General features: G+C 47.8%; 1 protein-coding gene across 2 annotated transcripts in view; it reads right to left on the reverse strand.

The window, feature by feature from the left end:
* Positions 1-23,440, reverse strand: part of FCHO2 (FCH and mu domain containing endocytic adaptor 2) — a 1,161,485-nt gene that overhangs the window by 171,308 nt on the left and 966,737 nt on the right. The gene's annotated exons all lie outside the window — the stretch shown is intronic.

Raw genomic sequence — 23,440 nt, forward strand, 5'->3', positions numbered from 1 at the left:
ATTAACGTAGCTTTACTCATTCTGTTCCTGAATCTAAAACTGTAAGTTCTGTAAAGATACAATCTGTTAGTTGAGTTGCAGTGGAGCCATATTCGCATGGAAGCAAGAGGCATTTAAAACATGTAAACTAATAACTGTAACTATTACTCCCTTCTTAGCCCCAATTTATGATCTGAGCCATTCACTCAGGGCATTAATGTTAGCTGGTTAATGTGATCAGCTAGTTATTATATCGAAGACATCCCTCTGGCCCACAGACTCTCCTACCCTCATACTGAAATATGGCAGAAAGGGCCAATATTGGGATTTTACAAAGTCCCAGTAGCAGTTTCCGCAAGAAAGAAGAGGATTTCTCCTCCTGATTGTGATTGTGCTTTTTGTGGTTCGATCCGTTAGGAGATCATTCGCAGATGCTTTGAGAAATCACTTCGGGACTGGCCAAATTAGCTTGGCTGTCTGCTCTCTGCATTGATGAATAGGAGCCAGAGGACATGGGGTTGTGTTCTGGTCCTAGATCCCGTAATAAGATGTAATTTGGATTCAACTAGGACACCTTTGGCAGAATTTAAAACATGTTATGTGTAGTCGTAAAGCAGACTATCACCTGTGAGGGTATCCTGGGGCTGAGCAGGTGTGTGTGCCTAGCTCTACCTATGGCAGGTTGGTTGAATGAAAACCAGATCCCCAGCTTTTAGAGGAATTCAAAAAGAAAAGAAGAGGCTCAGATGTGGAATGCTAGGGGTAGGAGGGAGAAGAGTCATTTCATGCTTTAGGAGCAATGTAAGAGAAACACCAGTCCTCCTGATCAAGTTCTGTGTATGTGTGAGATGTGTGCGAGCAGGAGTCTGCATAGTTGAGTTTTCAGGGTGGCTGTTGGAAGGAGATGCAAGCATTCAGATATATGGGGTCTGAGTTGTGTAGTGCATTGAGTATGTATGAGTGGAGTTTGAATTGAGCAAATTTGTGCATGAAATCTTGGGATGAGGTTTCTGATGTACTTGGTAGTTAAATCTGAGGAATATTAGAGAAGCCCTGTACATGCATCGATGAGTCATGGAAAAACAATAATCCATCTGCGTGCCTCCTTGTTAATGTAGACCTGTCGAACCCTTTTTCCATCTCTAGTGGCACCCAGCAGGGATGCCCGCTTTCTCCTTTGCTTTTTGATTTTTACATTGAGCCCTTCGCGCAACATCTAAGGGAGGAGGTGACCATCAAACCTTTTTCCTATCAAGGTTGGATGAGAAAGGTAGCATTATATGCCGATGATGTGCTTATTTTGACATCAGAGGTTACCACTGCACTCCCGGCTATCTTGAGATTAGCTCATACATTCGGACAAGTGTCGGGATATGAGATCAATGCAGCCAAGACTGAAATGCTGATATGGAATGATGAGGACTCTGTAACAGAGTTTCAAGCAGGCACCTCAATGCGATACTTAGGATTGACGATTGTGAAGGACATTAATAAACTTGTCCAAGTCAACTTATCAGCAGTCGCCAAAGAATGCCGTAAGCTTCTCCAATCACGGTCGCATCTGCCCCTCTCATTATTAGGTAGAGCTAACCTCATTAAAATGTCGATCCTACCCAAAATTTCTTTTTTATTTAATACCATTCCTTTATATTTTGATCAAACTATTTTAGCCAAGTTTCAGTCCAATATTTCATCTTTTATCTGGAATAACCATCTTCCACGAATTGCATGGAAAAAACTAAGTTGGCAAAGGGATAAAGGTGGCCTGGCGGCTCAAGACCTAAAGATCTATGCATGGGCCTTCCAATTATGCTATTCCCGAATGTTGCTGAAAGTGCCCTCAGCCATTGGGGTGGGCCTAATGTTTGCAGCTATGTTGGATGGGGAAAGAGTTAATCGTTCGGGCTTTCTTTTTAAATTCGGCAATCATATGTTTAAAAAAAATCAAACTGAAGACTCTACAAGGTCTTGCAAGAACATGGACCGGAGTTATTAAATCTATAAAATAAAATTATCTCTGTGAAAAAACACTGCTGTGGGGGCTGCCTGAAAATCCCGCTTGGCTTGAGAGAGTCTAGCTATTCCTTTGAGAGAGGCAGGCCTGGAAGTTTGGGGAGACCTCTTTTATGAGGGGGATCTACTCTCGTGGGAGCATCTGCAGGTTAAGGTTGGCCCCAATCTCTCACGATTTAAATATTTACAGATTGTTAGGTGGACTCAAGCTTATAAAACTTCTTCCGCCAACAGGAGTAAGTTCAGACTTGGAGGACACAGTCCATTGGTATCTAACTTAGTAAACCTTGGTCCAGTTAACAAAGAAGTATACAAGTGGTATAATTTCATACTGGATAAGTCAGATGGTGACTTCGTATTGCCGGAGTCGCTATGGTGCTCTGTACTGATAGACCACAATCTACAAGATCTTTGGTTGGCTTCTTTTGAACTCCTGTGGAACATTGTCAAGCCCTCCTGGTTACGCAGGAATCACATGTTTACCCTGCATAGGGCATACTATTCCCCTCTTAGGCTGTCTAAATTTTCAGGAGGAGATTCAGTGTATTGTGCTAAATGTGGGCTGGTTGCTGCATCAGATGCACATATGTTTTTCAAATGCCCTCATTTAGTCACATTCTGGGAGGAGATCAGCAACTCCCTCACAGCGTCATTGGGAAGACCTGTTACTATAGATTTGCACCTTGTGATATTTGGTGTCCTAGAGGGTGTACAGAGTTCAGCCAAAAGCCTAGTATTTTATGCAATGCTGCTTGCAAGAAGGGAGATCTGCAGGAAATGGAAAGACTCTTCACCTCCTACCTTCAGAGAATAATTGTTGGCATAAACTGAATAAAGATATTTATTTAAACAGGAGTGTACAATGGAACTGCTGTTTTAAATAGTCTGGTCCTGTACCTTGGAGCACTTTAAAAACCAGACAAAGGACCTTAAAACGCACTCGACTCCTTACCAGTGCAGTTTTTTGATTCTCTTGAATATAAGGGAAAACCTTAATGTGCCAGTGAGCTGTCTGGCCGCTGCATTCTGAAGAAGTTGGAGTTTGTTCAGGAATCTTTGAGGAACATTTAAATAAAGACTGTTACAGTAGTCCAGCCTCGCCATTACGAGAGCCGCGACCACTGTTTGCCGGCTACCCGGAGCAAGCACGGCAGTATTTTCCTTAGCATTCTCATCATATAAACAGTTGTTGATGCCACTGAATTTACTTGGTGACCAAAGGTGAGACTCTCATCCACTATTACTCCCAGGTTTTTGACCTTTCTTGAGAGCATAGGGAGAGTACCCAGCCAGTCCACCACCATTTTGGTGTCCAAAAGTTAATGTAATTGCCAAACAATATGGCCTCAGTTTTACCCATATGTTTTGGGCAGTTCAAATTCCAACTGATATCATGCTGTCTTGAAAGCGTTCTTCCATTCCCACCTCCTTGCCTGGTAGCAGAGATACTGCAATTTGGGTATCATCCGCATAAGAGATGAGGCCGAATCCAAATGTGCTAATAATGGGGGCCAGAGAAGAAACATACACATTTAAAAGCCTCGGACTGAGAGAGGACCCATGTGCAACCCCACAGGGTAGTGCAAAGGGTGTAGGCTGGTACTCTCCTAGAGTAACAATTTGTCATCTTTCAGAAAGAAAAGATCTTAAAAGATCCCAGGCTTTCCTATGAATCCAGCATGCCTTAAGATGGTCCATCAGGATGTCATGATGGACCGCATCGAAGGCGGCGGACAGATTTAATAAAATCAGAGCTGCCCTACCAGCCCGATCAACCAGTTCCCTAATCTCCTCTGTGGCTTTAATAAGCGCGGACTCCGTACTATGTCCCTCTCTAAAGCCATATTGAGAGGGATCCAAAGCTTGTGTCTCAGCTAGGAAGGTGCTTAGTTGTCTATTCATGATTTTTTCAATCAATTTTGCTCTGAGTGGAAGCCTAGAAATAGGGCGAAAATTATTTGGATCCTTAGGGTCCACGCTGGTTTTTTTTTTTTTTTTTAAAAGAGACAGTATAGAGGCCAATTTACAACGTTCAGGAAACTGCCCTGTTACAAACATACAATTCAAAATAGATGATAGTGATGACGCAATTGGAGCCGGTGCCAATTTAACCACGGCGACCGGACATGGGTCATAGGGCGACCCTGAATTGGCTGCCCTGAGGTGCTCTTGAATATCGTCAGGGGACACCAGCGAGAAATTCTCAAAGGTGGAGATTGGAGCACTTGCACACTTGGATTACTCCCTAACCACATTCATCCTGCTAGTGCTTGACCCACGGAAGGCCAAAAAGATGGACTCCCCTTTGGTCAAAAAGAAGTTGGCAATGTCTTTGCATAGTTCCTGACTTGGCTGGACTATGACTGGACTTGGAGAGACCAGGATAGAAACAGTTCTAAACAACTCTTTTACTGAGTTCTTCGTTGCATCAATACAAGTTGCATAAAACTTTTGTTTAGCAGAAAAATAGGTTTATAATTCTGCAGGCTGAGTTTATAAAGCTTTTTCTCTGTGTCTTTATAGCCTTTCCTCCAGCTCCGCTCAAGCCGTTTACAAATGAGTTTTTGCTTTCTCAAATACTCTGTGAACCATGGAGCGGAGGGTTGTGATCTTTCTGGGACATATTTGGCCATAACTAATTTTCCCATCATGATATGGTGTACCATCACTCAGTGTAGACACCTAACAATGGGATAAGCGATATGTCAGATTAATTAGAAAAATGGTGCAAGGTCTTCTTTGCACAGGCAGATGCTGATATCCCCAGGAGGACGTTTTTTCATCTGGTCATACCCACATTGGAACAGTAAGCAACTTAGTGAATTTGAATTTGAATGCTTGTCAATAGGCTTCTGACCCTGGGGATTCAGAAAGTTCTAATGAGATGGGTGGGGATTCAACGGAGGACCCATCCATTATTCATCAGACTGATGTGGAGGAGACCACAGGAGAGTAAAGATGCCACTGACTTCATTGGCTAGGAATATGACTGGATGATCTCAAAACCATGTTTGGCGTTAAGTAATGCGCGCCCCTGTACCATTCTTAATGGATTCCAACTCCCAGAGAGACAGAGTATGTCCTAGATCAGTACCCAAACATGGAGCTAAAAATGGTCCGCATAGAAGCTAAAATATGGGAAATATGGCAGGGAGAGTCTGCACAAACAGAAACTGGTTCACTGGCCTGTGGCTGGAAAGAACGATTAAGGCTTTTACATCCCCTAACAAGGCATTAACCTCAATTAAGAAAATATTCCAAAATAAGAATTTCGGAAAGAACTGCTAGGCCAATTACTTCCAGTTCAAGGGCCCACAAACATGTAGGTGGAGCAGAGATGACTTCAATCAGTGGGAAAACAGTTGCAAATAGCTAGAGGGTGAATTACTTCTTCACAGCAAGAGATCAAGTGAGACTAGGACTTCGACTGACACAGCTACCGCAACTATATATATATATATATATATATATATATATATATATATATATATATATATATATATATATATATATATATATATATATATATATATATATATATATATATATATATATATATATATATATATATATATACACATATATACAAACATAGAAAGTGGACTGTTGCTCGCCTTGGTGGTTTTTGGCGGCCATATTCAAACGTGCAATTTTACAATTCGATTTTAGCATTGTATTATCATGTTAACAGGGGTATATAATGACATTTGGAAAAAGTGCCCGTGCAAAAGTGCATATAATGATAAAAATATTAAAAACATTTAGTTGATTGTCAAGGCAAGTTATCAATGAACATCCATTTACACATATACAAAAAATATTTTACTCTATTTTTGTGTCCACCTTATTTAGCATGAATTAATTTTGGCAATTTCCAGAAGATGTAAATTGTTCTGATTTTCACGTGGTTGTTAGATTGACACATTATATATAGCCCTGTATGGGCTAAGTGGACGTTTTATGTGTATGCCTTGTTTTATCAACACATATTATGGAGCCCTGTATGGGGCTCCATAATGGCGAGCAACAGTCCACTTTCTATGTTTGGGGAAGTGGTAGGGGATTTAATGACAGTGTACACAAAGAATGGCTGACACTGAAGAAGCCAAATCGGTGAAACGCGTATGTCAGGGGGGCAGGGGGGTCTGCCAATAAACCACTGTTGGTGAAAACAACAACTTGGTGTGCCGTCCTTTTTTGACCTTCGCAAGGATTACGGAGGTGTGTGCAAACATTGAAACGCGTCCCACCAACGCGGGATTGAGCACCCGGGTAATGAGGAGGAGCGACGGCGGTGAAAGGAGCTGTTCGAGAAAAAAAAAAAATATATATATATATATATATATATATATATATATATATATATATATATATATATATATATCTCTCTCTCTCACAGCAGGAGAGCCATTTGCCTTCACTCTTGGTGAAGGTGGGAGTGAAGGACTGCAAGTATCATGTACAACTGGCAAGACGTGATCTACAGACAGTAGAAGAGTTCCAAAACAGTTTTACAGTGCGCGATTCAACTGAGACAGCCATTAACAAATTCAATTTTCAATAACAGTAAAGCAGTGTTACAGAAGGTGGTTGACCTGGGGTAAATGTGCAACATTCCACCCAACAGCCGTTATTAGTAATATTTTTGTGGTCCAAAATAAGGACCAAGAGCTTCAGACTGTCATTCAGATGGCCCCTTGCTGCTTCTAGTGAGCCTACGTACCTCGTGCAATTTGGTCATACAGTTCTCAGATAGATTCAGGTAGTCAAACTCTAGGACCTCAGATACTAGATCGCTAGATTGAACAGCCTGGGATTTGGGAGTCCGATTTGACAATGTTGTTGTGTGAGAAGGTTCGGCTTTATTGATACCTTCTTGTGTGAAATGATGGACATTTCCAGGGGTTCAGACTACCAGCGCGGTCTGGCCTAAGTTAGGTGAAAATGGATGAAGGTCATGGACACATGCCTCATTTTCGTCACCACACAAGGGAACAGTGGTAAAGGAGAAAAAGCATAAGCAAATACCCTAATCATGTTACTCAACAGTGCATCGCCCATGTACTGTGGGTGTAGGTATTTTTTAGGTGAAACTTGGCATTTAGCAGTTTCTGAAGTGGCAAAGCAGTTGATTACTGCTGTTCTGTGGAGGACCTGTGGGTGGAGTTTTCACTTGAAGACTTGCTGATGCGTCCTGCTTAACAGGTTCGCAAAGTCACCGTCCAACTCCGCCGGAAGGTGTTCCACTAATACATAGATCTTGTTGTGGATTGTCGAATGCCAGATCAGCTGTGCTAGTGCAAACAACTGGGGGTTCTCTGCTGTTTTAGTGTGTAATATATGGCAGTCATGTTGTCCTTCTTTATGAGGACAGCATGTATGTGACCAAACTTGTAGAAGGGTATGAAGACTAGGCAAATGCCCAGCACCTCTAGGTAGTTGCCGAATCAACTCTGGTGGTGAGGGGTCAATTCCCTTTCACAGTCTTGTTTGCAGTGACGTGTGCCCCACTCAGTGAGCAATGCATCAGTAGTAATGGTTACCTGCGGAAGAGAGTCCATGAATGGCCTGCTGAGCAAGAGGGTGTTGCTCGGCCATCATTACAGAGAGCACCGAGTGCTGGCCTTCATCAATATTATATCCTCCTGGTGACCTTCAGCTCGTGACGGCTGCCTCACAAGACACTGTTGGAATGTGCATGTGTAATCTGGATTAAGCCCCAATTGCTAGGCAAGATGCCATCATACTCAAGAGATCCATTACAGTTAGTGGACTGAAAAAGAGGCTGTAGCTGCTGACTCTGCTGGTTGGGATATGATTTCCCTGTAGCATTGTTTAACAATGTATTGATCTCATCTTTATGGTGGCGGGCTGCCTATGAATGGCGGCATGATACGTAGTGGTGTCACCTGGTGGGGATTGCTTAGCTGGTTAAGCTTTCAAATCTGGATCATCCGTACATTCAACAATGTAGTTATCCCAGGGGTCGTCCCACTCTCCTGCCCCAAGAGGCTGTTTGAAAGGGTCTCCCTCACCATAAGGACTACCTGGGTAAGAATATGAATGGACAGACCGGTCAGTGGTTTCTAGAAGAGGTTGGATGAGACAGGGCAATGAGTATGGGCATGGTGGTGGAGGCAGAGGTTGTTATAAATGTGATTACCTAGTTGTGTTCGGTTGGGGCTGGTGGTGCGTAGTCTTGCCTTTGTTCTTTTTGGGCATCAAAGGCGAGCTCCTTCTTGAAAGGCAGACTCCATTTCTTAGAAATCAGGAACATCACAGTTGAAGGTCTTTTCTGGGGACAGCCTATCAGAAATCTTTCTGGTTTCTGGCAGTATGAGGAGCTGTTTCTGCCTGACATCAAACTCTTCTGCCAGTCTGTGCAAGAAAGATGCTTTTGATTCCTCCAATCTCTGCTTTGCTTTAGTGCTTGCTCTTGGAGGCACTCTTGATTTGGTGTACTGCCCTCCAGACGGGGAGGTGGGGTAAATGAATGAAACTCATGGTTCCTCAATATTGAAGGGTATACGTGCAGTCATAAGTAATTTCATGTTAGCCAATGACAAAAACATTACAGTCAAGTCCATATAAATGTATATATTCAAAGAAATACTTCATAGAGGTCACAAGCCAAGTATTAAGGTAGGGGCCAACAAGAGAATTTACTTAAAACACAAACTCTACCTGCGAGAAGGTGAACACTAATGAACGACATAGAAGAAAAAGCAACAAATGCAGGCGCTCAGAGTCCAGGTACCTGCCCTGGGCCTAGATAAAGCAGAGGGTGCCCTTTTTAGGGCGAAGCAAAAATTCTTTCATGTAGGCAACAAAGCAGGTAGCTATTAGTAACTCAATTACGATTAAACAGTAATTTGTAGTGAAGAGCTGCATGCTGACTGACGACCGAAACCTAACAAAGGTCTTCCTAGTTTCCACCAGAACTTGTATGATGCAGGCTCCTTAGAAAACCAGTAAGTCAAGTCCTATAGTGAGACATACATGTGTCTAAAACTCTCAACCACTCAAGCTGACACCCTAGGTAGCCCAATCACCATGAAAGTGGTAATGGGGGTATCCAACGTTTGAAAACAGGCAAGGCTCTGGGACCGAACGCTTTACAAAGCCTTCTTTAAACTACAAGCCCACTTAATGACCCCCCTTTCGGGTCATTAAGTGGGCTTGTAAGCAAAACCTATGTGGTCTGGCCAAGTGGTCTGCTGAGTTACAACATAAGTTGAGATAGTAATCACCGGTATATAAAACCAGTACTAAAAAAGGGTATAACCCTTACCTCATAGGTCATTCGCAGAGTGGGGAGGATGGGCAGGGAGTTAATGAATCTGCGGCTAGACTGTGTCTCTACCACATGTTATGTTACAGAAGGTAAGTAACTTTTACAGCTGACAGAGACATCTAGCCGCAGATTCCTCAACTTTTGAATGAAATACCATAGCTATACCCCACTGGAGGACTGTCTGCAAACAAATCCTACTAAGTTCTCAAAGAAAATCAGCCGGTCAAAACTAACAATCAACCAAATTTATCTAGAAATAGTAGAATAAGAGCTTGGCTCTCAATAGAATCTATTATCACTTTCACAGAAAATAAATGAACCCATTTACCTAAAGGTAAGATGAACAGCAACACCTCCTTGATATAAATTATTTCATTTGGACAAAATGAGCATTCATATTCATCAAATGCGCCAATTGAATAACATCTTGCCACAAAGATGTATATATGGATATAAATATATATACAAACATAAATGTGTCAGCAGATATTCCGACTGGCCCGGCAATTCACAGAATTTCACTGGCTAATAACTACTGCCTAAACGCAAGGACGCATAAAGCTACCCTTGTACGGTCTTCAGTGCCATAGTCCGACAGACTGAACCCAATTTCAAGCCGTGTGTGAGCAAATATGTATAACACATAAGACACAGCCATGTATACTCTGTATACCTAAAAATTTACTAAAACTGAGAAACTAGTGCCAAAAAGGCCTTTTCCAATAATATTGAATATGCTAACGCACCTATTAGCGCAGAACTAAAATATCTCATAAAATAAATTCAAGTCAACAAGTACATACAACCACACATTTGATACAAGACAAATATGATCGTAAATCCAACAACTATATGAAACACAGCAGCACATTTTATCATGTACACACTGTATACCAAAAAAACACTCTGAAAATAGAGATTTGGCAACACTACACAACCCAGTGAAAAAAGGGTACTACGCCACCAACTTAAAACCATAAGTGACTTGCCGTAAGAAAATTATGTCTGTCAAATTGTATCATAAAGAATTGGCACCATAAGAAACAACAGTCATGATTCCTTACAAATTGAGAAATGCAGAAAATAATAAGTACATCCTCTACAGGAGAACATCATAGGAAGAAGAAAAGCTTACTATAAAGTCATAAATCCTCCGATTATAAAAAGTGTTTCACCAGGTCTCAAGACTTTTATGGATGATTGGCAGCCTTGCAGAGGCCAAAACAGCCCGACACCTAGGACATATTGTCTGAGGTCAAGGACAACTTGTCTTGGGACAAGTTGGTCCAACCCCTGCATCACAAACCTTTGGCAGCCAATTCACAGCACCCCAATATGGAGCAGGGATAGGAATTGCCTGCAGTTGAGGTAATATTCATGCCTTCACTAGACACTGTTTCTTTACCATTAAGGAATAACTCACAAGCAAATAGCATTAAAAGGAATGCAAAGCATATACTCTGAGGCAGAGCAATGCTTCAACTTGCTGGAGCTCTCACTTACTCCAAGATTAGAGCCCAAAGTTCCTATACACTAACCTCCAACTGGCAGAACAAGATATCTCTAAAAGAAACACTGAAGAAGAAAGCCATGCAACTTGCATACTGAACTGCTTCGAAGAAGCATGCCACAGATCCGCTTCTATACAGGAAGTTACCTCTCAATGATAGCCTCTTGAGCAGAAAGCTCTTCCTCAGGAAACAAAGGGAACCTCCCTCAGTCATCTTAATCATGTTAAAAATGAAAATTTTACCGCGGCGATAACCACTGCTTCTCACCAGAGTTAACGTGGTAGAACTGAAATCGAAACTGGACATATACAACGTCTTAGCAAGGCTTCTCATTGACCAACAAAAACAAATACATCCCAAGCCGAGAGGCATGCAAAGCAACACACTGATAAAAAAATGTAGGCCTACGACTCTGTAGTTCTCTGCCTTCCATGGAAGCATCTTAACCCCTTCGGTGCTCATGACTAGCTCAACTCGTCATGAGGCACGGTGATCGTGTGCTCATGATGAGCTGAGCTCGTCATGACCACACCCATTTCTATTAGGGCCCAGCACAGCAGAGGAATCTCTCAAGCAGCCAAGGTGTTAATGCCGCAGCTGCCTGATCCCCAAAAGGACAGGCATTGTCTAATGGTATGTTGGCCAAAGCCGACTGCACAGCTTTGGAAAAACCCAAAGATGCCAACCAAGCCTGACGCTTTAGCGCCACTGCAGATGCCATTGCCCGACCCATAGAAACCTTTGTGTCCATGCCACACCTTATGGTAAGACTAGCAGCCTGCTAACCATCTTTAATCAAGTGGCCTACCTCAGCACGGAGGTTATCCGGAAGAGATGGGAGCATTTTCTGTAAAGAATCTCATAAAGCATGGGAAAAACGCTCCAGCACACAAGATGTGTTGATGGCTCTCAATGCGGAGCTGGCTGTAGCAAATATATGCTTACCACAAGTATCAGGACCCCTAAAATTCTTACCCACCAGAGTCTTAGGAGTAGAATCTACATCATGTAAAGACGTTGCAGCCTGAGTCACTAGGCCACGAGGGGAAGGATGTCTATGCAGACAAAGTAGGTCCCCAGGTGCAGGCAGATGCCTATGTGCAATATCATGGTCCACTGAGACCCCAACTCAGGCTTGGCCCAAGCACCTAATAAAATGTCAAATAGTACCTCACTATACTGAAGAACAGGCGCTTCTCCCGCTGTCCCTGGCAAAGGATTTTGAACAAAGGGTCTGTAGACCTCATCACTATGGGCAGTGACCAGTCTAAACCTGCAGGCACTTTCCTCAGAATGTCCGCGACAAGGAACTTGCTTCATAGCCAGACTAGGGGGAGAAAGCAACCCCAAGGCTGGCGAAAAATCCAAACCACTATCCTCACCAAGAGCTGTAAACCAGCTCTCCTACATCTGAAACACATTGGTGTCAGAAATGGGCTGAAAGAGTCCTGCCCCAGTCTACACAGATGGACCTCCCAATGCCTCTTCCTGAAAAGGCACCACAAACTGTACAATCCCTTCAGGTTGCATAGCCGACTCCACATCCAACACCGTACAACACCGTAGCAGAAACCATCATGACGTCGACTGGGGGAGGAGAGGCGCCTTCGACTGGTACAGCTGATGTCAAAGTCAGAGTCGGTTGGTCAAAGACCGGCGTCGTATGCAAGGATCCTGTAGGACCTTGAGCCAGTGCCAAAGCAGCGCAAGCCGTCGTCGAACGACCATGATCCATTGACTATGATGGCCCAACCGTCACCGAGGACAAATCCTCCGACGGCGCCCCACTCACCTTCATGGGACCTAGAGGCGCTCCAGAGGGAGATGGGGTCCCAAAGATGAGGTGCAAGGAATCAGAATATTCCCTCATCTAGGCCATCAACACCCCGGCTCCCATAAACACACGGTGCAGAGTCGCATACGGTCTGCTCAACCGTCGAGCAGGAGGAGCAATGGGAGACGGAGTCTCTAGGCGGTAAAGTCAGAAAAATGCAGTGACTTGAACCGTCCCTTACCTTTTGACTTCCCTGAAGAACGATGTCCTCCAGACCAGCTTTGGCTACTTGATCGCAAATGCTTTTCCAGGGACGAGGAAGACCGAGAAGCCTCCGAGTATCTCGATACACGCGCCACCATTAACTTCAAACGCCGCTCTTTCAAAGACTTTGGTTTTAGTTTCTGTCAGGAGCCACAATCCTCAGCAGTGTGGTGCTCGCCTTAACACCACACACAAGTTGTATGCGGATCCGTCACCGACGTAGGTCGGCTACAAGACCCACAGGGTTTGAAACCTGTAGACATTGGTACAAAGGCACACTGTTTCACCAACACAAAGTATCGAAGCAGGTCAAGAACCTTAGGAACCGTTTCTCCGGATCCAAATTACAGCGCAGATAAGAAGAAACTGATGTACGCACGCCAGACAGGACTTATTAACTCCACTGATGTCAAGACTGGAGACGTCATTACGCGCACAGAGGTCCAGCTGAAAAATAGCCGGAGCCAGACTGGCCCCTGGGGAGAATTCAAAAGTTGAGGAATCTGCAGCTAGATGTCTCTTTCAGATACCATGTAACACTTCCTAAAGAGTAATGCTCAGTGGGTTGTGTGTGGGCTGCAGTCCAACTGGATTTTAAATTCGTACTGGCACATTGACTAAGTTCTTGTGCCATGGGTTAGAAATCTGACCCCTGCGACTCTAGGGGCAAAGGAGCACCACCAGAGAATTATTCAGATCAAATGAGATCAACTGACACTGCTATATCTCCATTCAAAGAGGTGCAGGTGTGTAGACCTGGGGTCAATCTCCTGCCCTGCTTTTGTGACGAAAGATTTTCCCGAAGCTGGTGGGGCGTGGTCTGCCGCGCAGCGGAATGGCCGCTCTGAGTGCGCTCCGCCGGACGGGAATCAATCTTTTTTTAATTCTGCTAAGTGGAGAGTTTGCTGAACTGCCCTACCCTACCCAGAAGTAGCAGAACACATGTGGACCCTGATATTGGCGATCCTGGGACTCGCCCTCGCTCTGGGGCTGAGCTAGGAGGTGAAGTCGCTTGCGGGCTGTGGGCTTCTGGCTGCGCTGCTGGCAGAGAGCCCCGGATAGCTGAGCCCGTGGCTGCTGGCTAGCCAAGGGCTGTGGTCCTGCAGAGGAGTGGAGGCATTGATGCCGGCGGTGAGGCTACGAGCCCGAGATACGGACACTGATTGCCAGAATTCGGGAGACTGCCGTGTGCCCTGTTGTGTCCGACTGCGGAGGGGAGCTGTGCCTGTGGTGAGGACAGACATTCTGCACCGGAGATTCTGATCGCCATTTTGAGGTCGCGTCGGAGCTGAGCTGGGTGCTGCTGGAGAGGCTGGCGGCTCCGCTGCACGGCTGCTGGGGACACTGCATCGACGGCTGTGCTGATTGCAGGATTGCCGTGAGTGCCAGGTCTTGGATGGTGCGCTCTGTGAGCTATGGGATGCCCTATGTAGTGTACTGCCATGTTGTCATTGGCCGTGGTTGAGTGACTTTACCCTTCGGCGGCGGTGACTGCGCTGGTGGAGCCCGTGAGCGTGACGGGTGCGGACGGCATTCTGCCTGTTGGGGCCGCAGCGGTGGGCTCATTGCCTGGGGGACTAATCACCTGAACTGGCTGCACTACCGACATGCTTTGAAGGTGTGGGGGTCGGCCTGCAGTGCCTTGACAGTGTCCCCTGGGGCATTGGAAGACGCCACACTGCTTATCTACCCGCAAAGCCACACTGCGAAAATCACTAAGTTGACGGATGAGGGTGTTACAGTTGGTGCCACTGCTGCCCTCCATACAGACTGTCGGTGTCGGTTCACAGTATTTGGGTCATGACTCCTGGGGGGCTTTGAGAGCACTACAATGGGTATCTGCCTACACTGCTGCACTGCTGCATGTTGAACCGCGCTGGTAGCTCTGGTCCCTTCCGAAAGACTGACTTAGGGCAGGGATCATCAGTGGTGTGGCTTTGACCCGCTTACCTGTCACCTGTGGGAGCTGTGCGAGACGGCTGGGAGTTGCGTGCGAGTGGTGGCATCATACCAACGAGGAGCAATGCACTGGAAACACATGGGGCGCAGTCACAGGCAGCGTCGCCCCTTGCAAGATTGGGCAGTGAGTGTTGGACTGGGCCCCATTTAGCGTTTCCGGTATCTCTGTCATCATGGGCAAGCAGGATGCAAAGCAGCCGAAGCTCACCTTCGAAAACAAACGTGCCACGCGACATGCGGAGTCGGAACCTGAGGCACAGATGGACAACCAGCACGAAACGCATGTGGAGGATCAGGGTGAATATCTGCGCTCCAGCCTACGCAACATAGACACGAAACTAGATACCCTGATTTTGCAACTGGACTCGGTCAAGTCGCAAGTGACGGTGCATGAGATGCACCTCGAAAGCACTGGAGAACCGCCATACTGAATTTCACGAATTTCAAGTGGAGACGAAGGAGCAACTGCTACATATGGAAAAACTGCTGAGTATCTTCCAGGCTAAGAATGACGATTTGGAGGTGAGGTCAGGCTGCAACAACCTCCATACTACTGGACTGCCGGAGACAACCGCCATATCTAAAATGGAGATTTTCATCACAGATTTACTTCATGAACTTTTTGATCCCCATCTATCCTCTGTATTTGTGGTAGAGAGAGCTCACCGATCTCTGGGGCCGAAGCCCCCTGTCGGAGCGACACCTAGGCCCCTTATAGCAATGGTCTTGAACTACCAAGATAGGGACCTCATCCTTCGGTTAGCCAGGGAGAAAGGTCAAATATTGCACAAAGGTAACACAATTTCATTGTACCCTGACTTTACCCCAGCTGTGCAGGCGGCACGTCAGGAATTTCTCCCGGCCAAACGCATCCTTTTGTAAGCGCAGATTCCATATTCCCTGCTGTACCTAGCCAAGTTGAAAGTTTCCTTTGACGGCAATGCCTACTTTTTATACAGATGCGAAGTCTGCATTGAAGTTTGCCAAACATGTTCGGGGTAAGAAAAACAAAGACACCCTGGAGGCTGAGAAGTTTACAGTCGACCACCTCAGTGACAACAACTGATATGGGTTTCATATTGTATGCTAGCCTGCTAGTCTGAAAAGTTGTGGCGCAGGCCCAGGTGGGGTTTTGTTTAGTCTGTTGATATGAGTCCTGGTGTTCTATTGTGGAGAAGTGTGGCTCACTGGTTAGAGGAGGCAGACCTGGAAGCAGAGGTCAGCCCGGGACCAGGGTTCAATTCCCGGCTCGGCGGGGTCTTGAGTCCTAAAATGTCCATGGACTCGACAATTCTCGCTCCTGTGCCTACTTGATTCACGGGTTCACACTCTGCGACTCTGGGCAATAGCTTGCTTAATCTCCACAACGGCCCCTCGCGGCGGGATGCCTGGCTTTCACCTTGTGGATACCCTGTTGGGGTTATCTCACAGGGGAATACCAGGACGGGTTCCCTAAGCAAGCGCTTAGAGACCGGTTGGTGATTTGCGCTATATAAATTCCTGTACATTTACATTTACATTTATAGTACGAAGTTCTCCTATAGAATTGGGTGCCGTAGTCTTGGACCTATAGCACTATCCGCAGTACTCCCAGCCACCCACGAGTACAGGGATGTTTGCCGGTCCTACTGCGCCCCCATGGGAAGGCTCCCAATATTGATGTGTGTTTTTTTGTGTTTCTTTTTCAGGGTGGGTATTCTGCAACCTGATTGGGGGTTGGAGTGGGAGGTGGGTGGGGGGAAGGGCCGGTTGTGTTGTTCATTGCCAGTATGAATGCATCTTGGTGGCTAGTCTATGCAGTCTGTAGTTGGTGGAAGTCCCTACTTCTCTAAATGTTCTTACTTGGAACATTCGAGGGCTCAATGATAGTAGGAAATCCAGACTCGCACATGCCTTTTTATCCAGACATAACATAGATGTCTGCTTGTTGCACCATCGCAGAGGCTCCGACATGGTCGGTGGGGAAGTGTCTACTCCTCTATTTATTCTAACTATGCGCAGGGGTGGCTGTGCTGGTCAGGCGAGGGGTGGACTGACGGGAGGGTTTGGTACATGAGGATCCTGAGGGAAGATTTATCCTTATACATGGAGTTTTGAGCTGCATCTCCTTGGTTATTGTAGGTGTGTACGCCCCCAATGTAGACTCTCCAGAGTTTTTCGGGATATTTGGACGAGGTTCAGAGCGACGGGCTGCAGTACGGTTTCGTGGGGAGGGGATTTTAATGCTATCCTGGATGATGACATGGACCAGCAAGGTACTGTTCGGCCCCTACATCTCGCTGCTAGCGCTGCCTTAAAGGTGATAATTGCTGATGGAGACCTGCTTGACGTGGGGCGCAGTAGATACCCCTCGGTTAGGGAAGGAACCTGCATCTCTGGTCGCCACAGCGCTTGGTCCCGCTTGGACTTTTGGCTAGCTTCACAAGATGTAGCCACTTGGACCTCTCATGTAGTACACCTACCTCGCTCCCTGTCGGAACACGCCCCATGCTTGTTGAAGCGGTTGCTTCCGGGCTCGCCCCCTTGTGCATTCACCTGGCGCCTCCCACCACATGCCCTACTAGAAGCTTTTAAGGAGGAAATACGGGCAGATATCATTTATTATTTTAATTTGAATACAGGTTTGGTAGACACAGAGGCCTCACTCTGGGAGGCGTTTCAGGTAGTAATAAGGGGTCAGTGCATCGCCAGATAGGCGGGTGTGTTGAAGGCTATTAGAGGCACGATTGCCTCCTTGGAGGCTCAAATAAGAGAGATTGAGAGTATATTTTATGCCACTGGTGAGCCCGACACCGTAGCCCTTCTGAAGACCAAGCTGCTGGATTTTTCTGAGGAGGCGTAAAAGGAGGTTAGGTTCCTTGGGAAATATACTGAGGCGCGGAGGTATGGGGAGGGGAGTAGACCGGGCCGCACGTTGGCATATATGATAAGACCTCCCAAGCCCACCACGTTCATTCATGAGCTACACACTGCACAAGGTACCATGGTCAAGGGTCAGGCTGAAATTCTAAATGCATTCTCCACGTTTTATTCCCACCTCTACACTGCAACCCAGGAAACATGTCCCGAGGGGATGCAATCATTTCTTGATTCGATTGCATTGGTTTGGTTCAACAGGGTTCACAGAGAGTATATGGATCTCCCATTCACTGCCGAAGAGGTTGTCCAGGTTATAAAAAGCTTGCCCCTTGATAAGGCCCCGGGTCCTGACGGATTGACCTCATCCTTTTACAAAACATATGTGGAGGAGCTGGCACCTCGACTGCTGGCGGTATATGAGGAGGCTCTCAAGGAAAGTGTACTGCCTCAGTCCATGAGGGAAGCTATAATTATTAATTTGTTAAAGCCTGGGAAGCCAGAAAAAGAGGTGGATTCCTATAAACCATTATCGATGATAAATGTGGATGTTAAAATCCTAGCTAAGTTGATTGCAAACTGGCTACAGCCATTGCTCCCCATGGTTGCGCTCCCAGATCAGTCAGGGTTCATCCCAGGGAGGTCGAACTCTCTTAGCTTATGGACTATTTTCTCAGCGCTGCACTACTTGCACCTAGAAGTGCACGCTGCAGCTGTCTTTTTAGACGCGAACAAGGGATTCTATACGCTCGAGTGGCCTTATTTGTTTGCCATATTGGGCAGTATGGGGTTCAGCCTGCACTTTATCAAATGCATACGGCTACTATATGCCTTGCCCAGAGCTCTGATAAGGGTGAACAGATTACTTTCTGACCCCTTCCCCATATCGCGTGCTACCAGGTAGAGTTGTCCCCATCCCCTCTACTTTTGAGAGATCGAGCCCCTTGCAGGCTGGCTAGCATTTTTGTTAATTGGGCAAAGTCGGTGATATTTCCCCTAAAGGATAATATGCCACGGGTGACCTCTGAGTTTCATCTGAAGTGGGAGGCCGAGGCGGTTAAATACTTGGGCAAATGGATCAGACGGGCCACACAGGAGGTTTGGAATCTGAACTAGAGGCGGGTTGTCACATTGCTGGAGAAGAAGGTTAAGATATGGTCTAAACTGCCGTTATCCCTGGCTGGGAGGATAGCCTTGGCTAAAATTGTCGTTCTGCTCAAGTTCTTGTATGTATTTGTCAATATTCCGATCCCACTCACGCATAATTTTTTTTAAACTCTAAAGTCGCACCTGATCTCATTGGCATGGGTGTGCGGACAGGCTAGAGGCATCCTGAGACATGTTGTCACTGCCGTTGAGGCAGGGAGGCTTGAGTGCTCCGGACATGCACTTATATGTGCTGTGCGCCCAGGCCCAGTTCTTGCACTTTAGGATTCACCCAACGCCTTTCCAACGCCATGTGGCGGTAGAGCTTGATGCAGTTGCGCCTATCCCACTTAAGGTGGCTATTTATCAACCAACACGCCGCCCCCTTGGAGACAGACACCGCTGGAACGTTGCAGTGGGCATGGGACGAGTTGCGCGAATGGGCGGGCATTCTTGTGTTGTATGCCCCCTCCATCCCACTACCGCGAAATCCCATGCTGCCCTGTACCTCAGATGGTATTAGTAAGACACTGGAACAGAGGATGCAGCTACACACCTTTGCTGATTTATACCCGGAAGACAAGTTTAGACCACCTCCGGCGGCGGACGAGGGACAGGCGGTACCCTTTCCCGAGCTATTCTTTTACCACAAGCTGCATGTGGCATGTCACGCCCTTTGAGAGGATTTTCCTGCGGCCCCCCGGCTCTGCCCGCTTTAGAAAACCTGCTTAGATCCCCATCTTACTGAAAACTTATCACAGGACCATACACACACACATGCAAAGGGTGTGAAGCCCAAATCCCTCCAGTGTTTGAATGAAGAGCTCCCTATCCCGCTAACCGAAGCACAGTGGGAATTCTGTTGTAGACATGTCAATGAGCTCTTGCGATTGATTCACTTTAAATACTTGCATAGATTCTTTAGGACACCTGTGGGCCTGCACCGCATGGGAATCAGGGAAGGGGATAGTTGCTGCCGTTGTAAATACACTCCCGCCTCATTTTTACATGTGGCATGGGAATGTCCCAAAATAGCAGACTTTTGGTCTATGATTTTTATTTTAGTGAGTCAAATTATTAGAGTGTCTGCTGCCCCATCCCCCATCCTGGGTCTTTTAGGCTACATTAAAGACCCCCCGCCTAAGTAACGCAAGCTGCACGCACTGCTTTCGCTATTTGCCAAGCGTCAAGTTGCAGTACATTGGGGTTGGAGGAGGGCGCCCTCGCTCAAGGGGTGGATTGCCGATGTCACTATGGCCATTCACAACTGAACATGTTTTGGGAACTTATGCCCCCCACTTCCAGATCCCAAAACATTTGGGAACCATTCCTGACCTGGGTTCAGGGACAGAGCATGTTTGCAGAGGCAACGCAAGCAGACGACACGCAAAATGCGGATTAGATGCGATGTGCTATTATGTCTCCCATGTTTTTGCCATGCTCCCGCTCTTAATTCCCCGAACACTATGGTGTTACCTGCATGTGACTAGTAAGAGTTTGACAATATTTGTGAAATAATGTACTTTTCAGAGTTTTCAATTTACTATCCTTTTGTACTGCTGTCAGTGAGCACATGTGTTTACGATGTTTATGTTTCATGAGTCGTGAACGCGAGGGAGGCACGACTTAAAATTGGATTGTAGATTAATGTATAGACTGTGATAATACTACATTCTGTATTGATGTATCAAAATACTGGCCTGTTGTGTTGATGAGTATTTTGTATCTTTAACAAAATGTCAATAAAAATCATAATAAAAAAATATTTCCCCGAAGCTGCAGCCTGACTGCAGGACAGATGCTCAAGCCCAGAAGCTCCTGGATCAATCTGTAGTCGCTAAGATGACCTGGGCCCGATCTTTCCTGATCTTCCTCAGAACTCGGCCCAGGAGAGGTAGTGGCGGAAAACAATACCGGCGCCCCATGCTCTGTTTAATTTGTATAAGAATAAATGCTGGTGCCCAGACAGGGCCGGACTGGCCGTAGCGGTTACAAGTATTCAGTTTTGAAGCAGTGCTGCAATTTCGGCCCCCTGCACCAAAAGCAGCAAGTGTTTCTGACCCTGCGCCCCTGTCAGAATTGGGGGTTTCTGGTTGGCACAGGTGTACACTTGTGACAAACAGGGACCCTCTCCTCTAGTCAGGGTAAGGGAACTACTCCTCAGAATAACCCCTGCTCACCCTCTAGGTTGCGTGGCGCGAGCAGACAAGGCTAATCCTCAGGGCACTAAGTTAGTTAAGAATTTATGACAACTGCGCCTTCATCGGCCTGGTCACCCCCACGCTCCTCGTGCCGCCTGCTTCCTGTGCCTTACCTGCCGCCTGCTTCCTGTGCCTTACCTGCTGACTATGCCTACGCCGACTGCTTTTTCCACAAGCGCCCCAACCGCCGCAGAGCCGCCCGCCAGACCGCACTCGATTTTCCCGCCGCTGCCTGCCTGCGGCCCCGCCCCCCGCCAGCCGATAGGCTCCCACCTCCCAGCGGACCCTCCCTCCCGGCTCCCTTCTTAAGGGGACCCTGACTCCTTCTCTGGAGCGACCACTGCGCCTTCATCGGCCTGGTCGCCCCCACGCTCCTCGTGCCTCCTGCTTCCTGTGCCTTACCTGCCTCCTGCTTCCTGTGCCTTACCTGCTGACTACGCCCACGCCGACTGCTTCTGTGGAGAAGCATGGCTCAGTGGTTAGAGGCGGCAGACCCAGAAGCTGAGATCGGCCGTGGACCAGGGTTCGATTCCCCGCCTCGGCGGGTCTCGGGCTCAAAAATTCCACGGAGTCGACAATTCTCGCTCCGGTGCCTACTCGACTCACGGGGTCACACTCTGCGACTCTGGGCAATAGCTTGCTTAATCTCCACTACGGCCCCTCGCGGCGGGATGCCTGGCTTTCACCTTGTGGATACCCGGCCGGGATATCTCACAGGGGAATACCAGGACGGGTTCCCTAAGCAAGCGCCTTGGGACCCCTGGGTTAAAGTGCGCTATATAAATCGAAAACACATTTACATTCTTCCACAAGCGCCCCAGCCGCCGCAGAGCCGCCCGCCAGCCCGCACTCGATTTTCCCGCCGCTGCCTGCCTGCGGCCCCGCCCCCCGCCAGCCGATAGGCTCCCACTCTCCTGCCTCCCAGCGGACCCTCCCTCCCGGTTCCCTTCTTATGACGCCCCCACGCACGCGCAGCGGGCGCGCCGATTGTGCGCCGAAGGCGTGCCAAAGGCAAGCCCGTCTGCGCCCGTCCGCGCCTGGACCGCGCCCAGCGCCAGGACCCCTGGTCCCCACCGCCGATGCAAGACTCCACGACAGACCTACGACGCCACCACTCTCAACGCACTCAATACCGGCCGGAACCCTGCCTGCTACCGAGCCACCCCGGGACGCACCAACGGACCCTTCGCCTGCAAAGCCTGCCGCTTCACCTGCCACCGGACCTGCACCGCCCCCGCCGACTCCAACACTAACAGCAAACACCTGAAGTGCATCCTGCTTAACACCCGCTCCGTCCACAGGCACGCCGTGGAACTCTGGGACCTGCTCGACGCAACTACACCGGACGTCGCCTTCCTCACCGAAACCTGGATGAACGCCTCCTCAGCGCCCGACATCGCCACAGCCCTCCCGGACGAATACAAGATCACCCGGAAAGACCGCGTCAACCAGACCGGAGGAGGCATCGCCATTGTACACAAGAACACCATCCGCATCTCGACTAACTCCGACAAAACCTTCTCCGCCGCCGAGCACCTGCACTTCCAGATACACACCGACCCCAAGACCACCCTCCGAGGCACCCTCATCTACAGAGCACCGGGACCACGTACGCAGTTCAGCGAAGACATCGCAGACTTCATCAGCCCGCACGCCCTTCCCTCCGCCGACTACATCCTCCTAGGGGACCTCAACTTCCACCTGGAGAACAACAACGACAGAAACACCACAGCCCTGCTGGACAACCTCGCCAACCTCGGACTCAAGCAACTGGTGGACACCCCCACCCACTACGCCGGACACACGCTTGACCCTGTCTTCACATCCAGCAAGCACGTCTCCTTCAGCCACGCCACCGGACTCCACTGGACAGACCACAGTTGCGTCCACTTCAGCTTCAGTAGAACTACGACCCACCTCCATCCGCAACGGGTCCCCTGCCGCAGCTGGAACAAGATCACCGCCGAGCAGCTCACCGCCTCCCTCAGCCAGAACACTCCCACCAGCACATCGGACCCCAACGTAGCCACAGCAACCTCACCAAGTGGCTGACCGCCTGCGCCGATGACCTTGCACCTCTCAAGAACCCTCCCAGCAGACCTGGCAGCAAGAAAAACCCCCTGGTTCACTGACGAACTCAAGAAATCCAAGAAGAACTGCAGCACCCTCGAGAAAGCCTAGCGGCTCAACCACGCCACAGACAACTGGACTGTCCTCAAGCACGCCACCCGCAAACACCATCAACTGATCCGTGCCACCAAGAAGACGGCACTCAAAGAACGACTGGACAACAACGCCCACGACAGCAAAGAACTCTTCAGCATCATCAAAGAGTTCTCCAACCCCAGCGCCGGAACCAACGACATCACTCCCACGCAAGACCTCTGCGACTCCCTCGCCTCGTTCTTCTACCGCAAGATCGCCGACATACACAACAGCTTCA

Source organism: Lissotriton vulgaris, chromosome 3_1 (assembly GCF_964263255.1).
Source record: "Lissotriton vulgaris chromosome 3_1, aLisVul1.2, whole genome shotgun sequence".
NCBI classification, from domain to species: Eukaryota; Metazoa; Chordata; class Amphibia; order Caudata; family Salamandridae; genus Lissotriton; species Lissotriton vulgaris.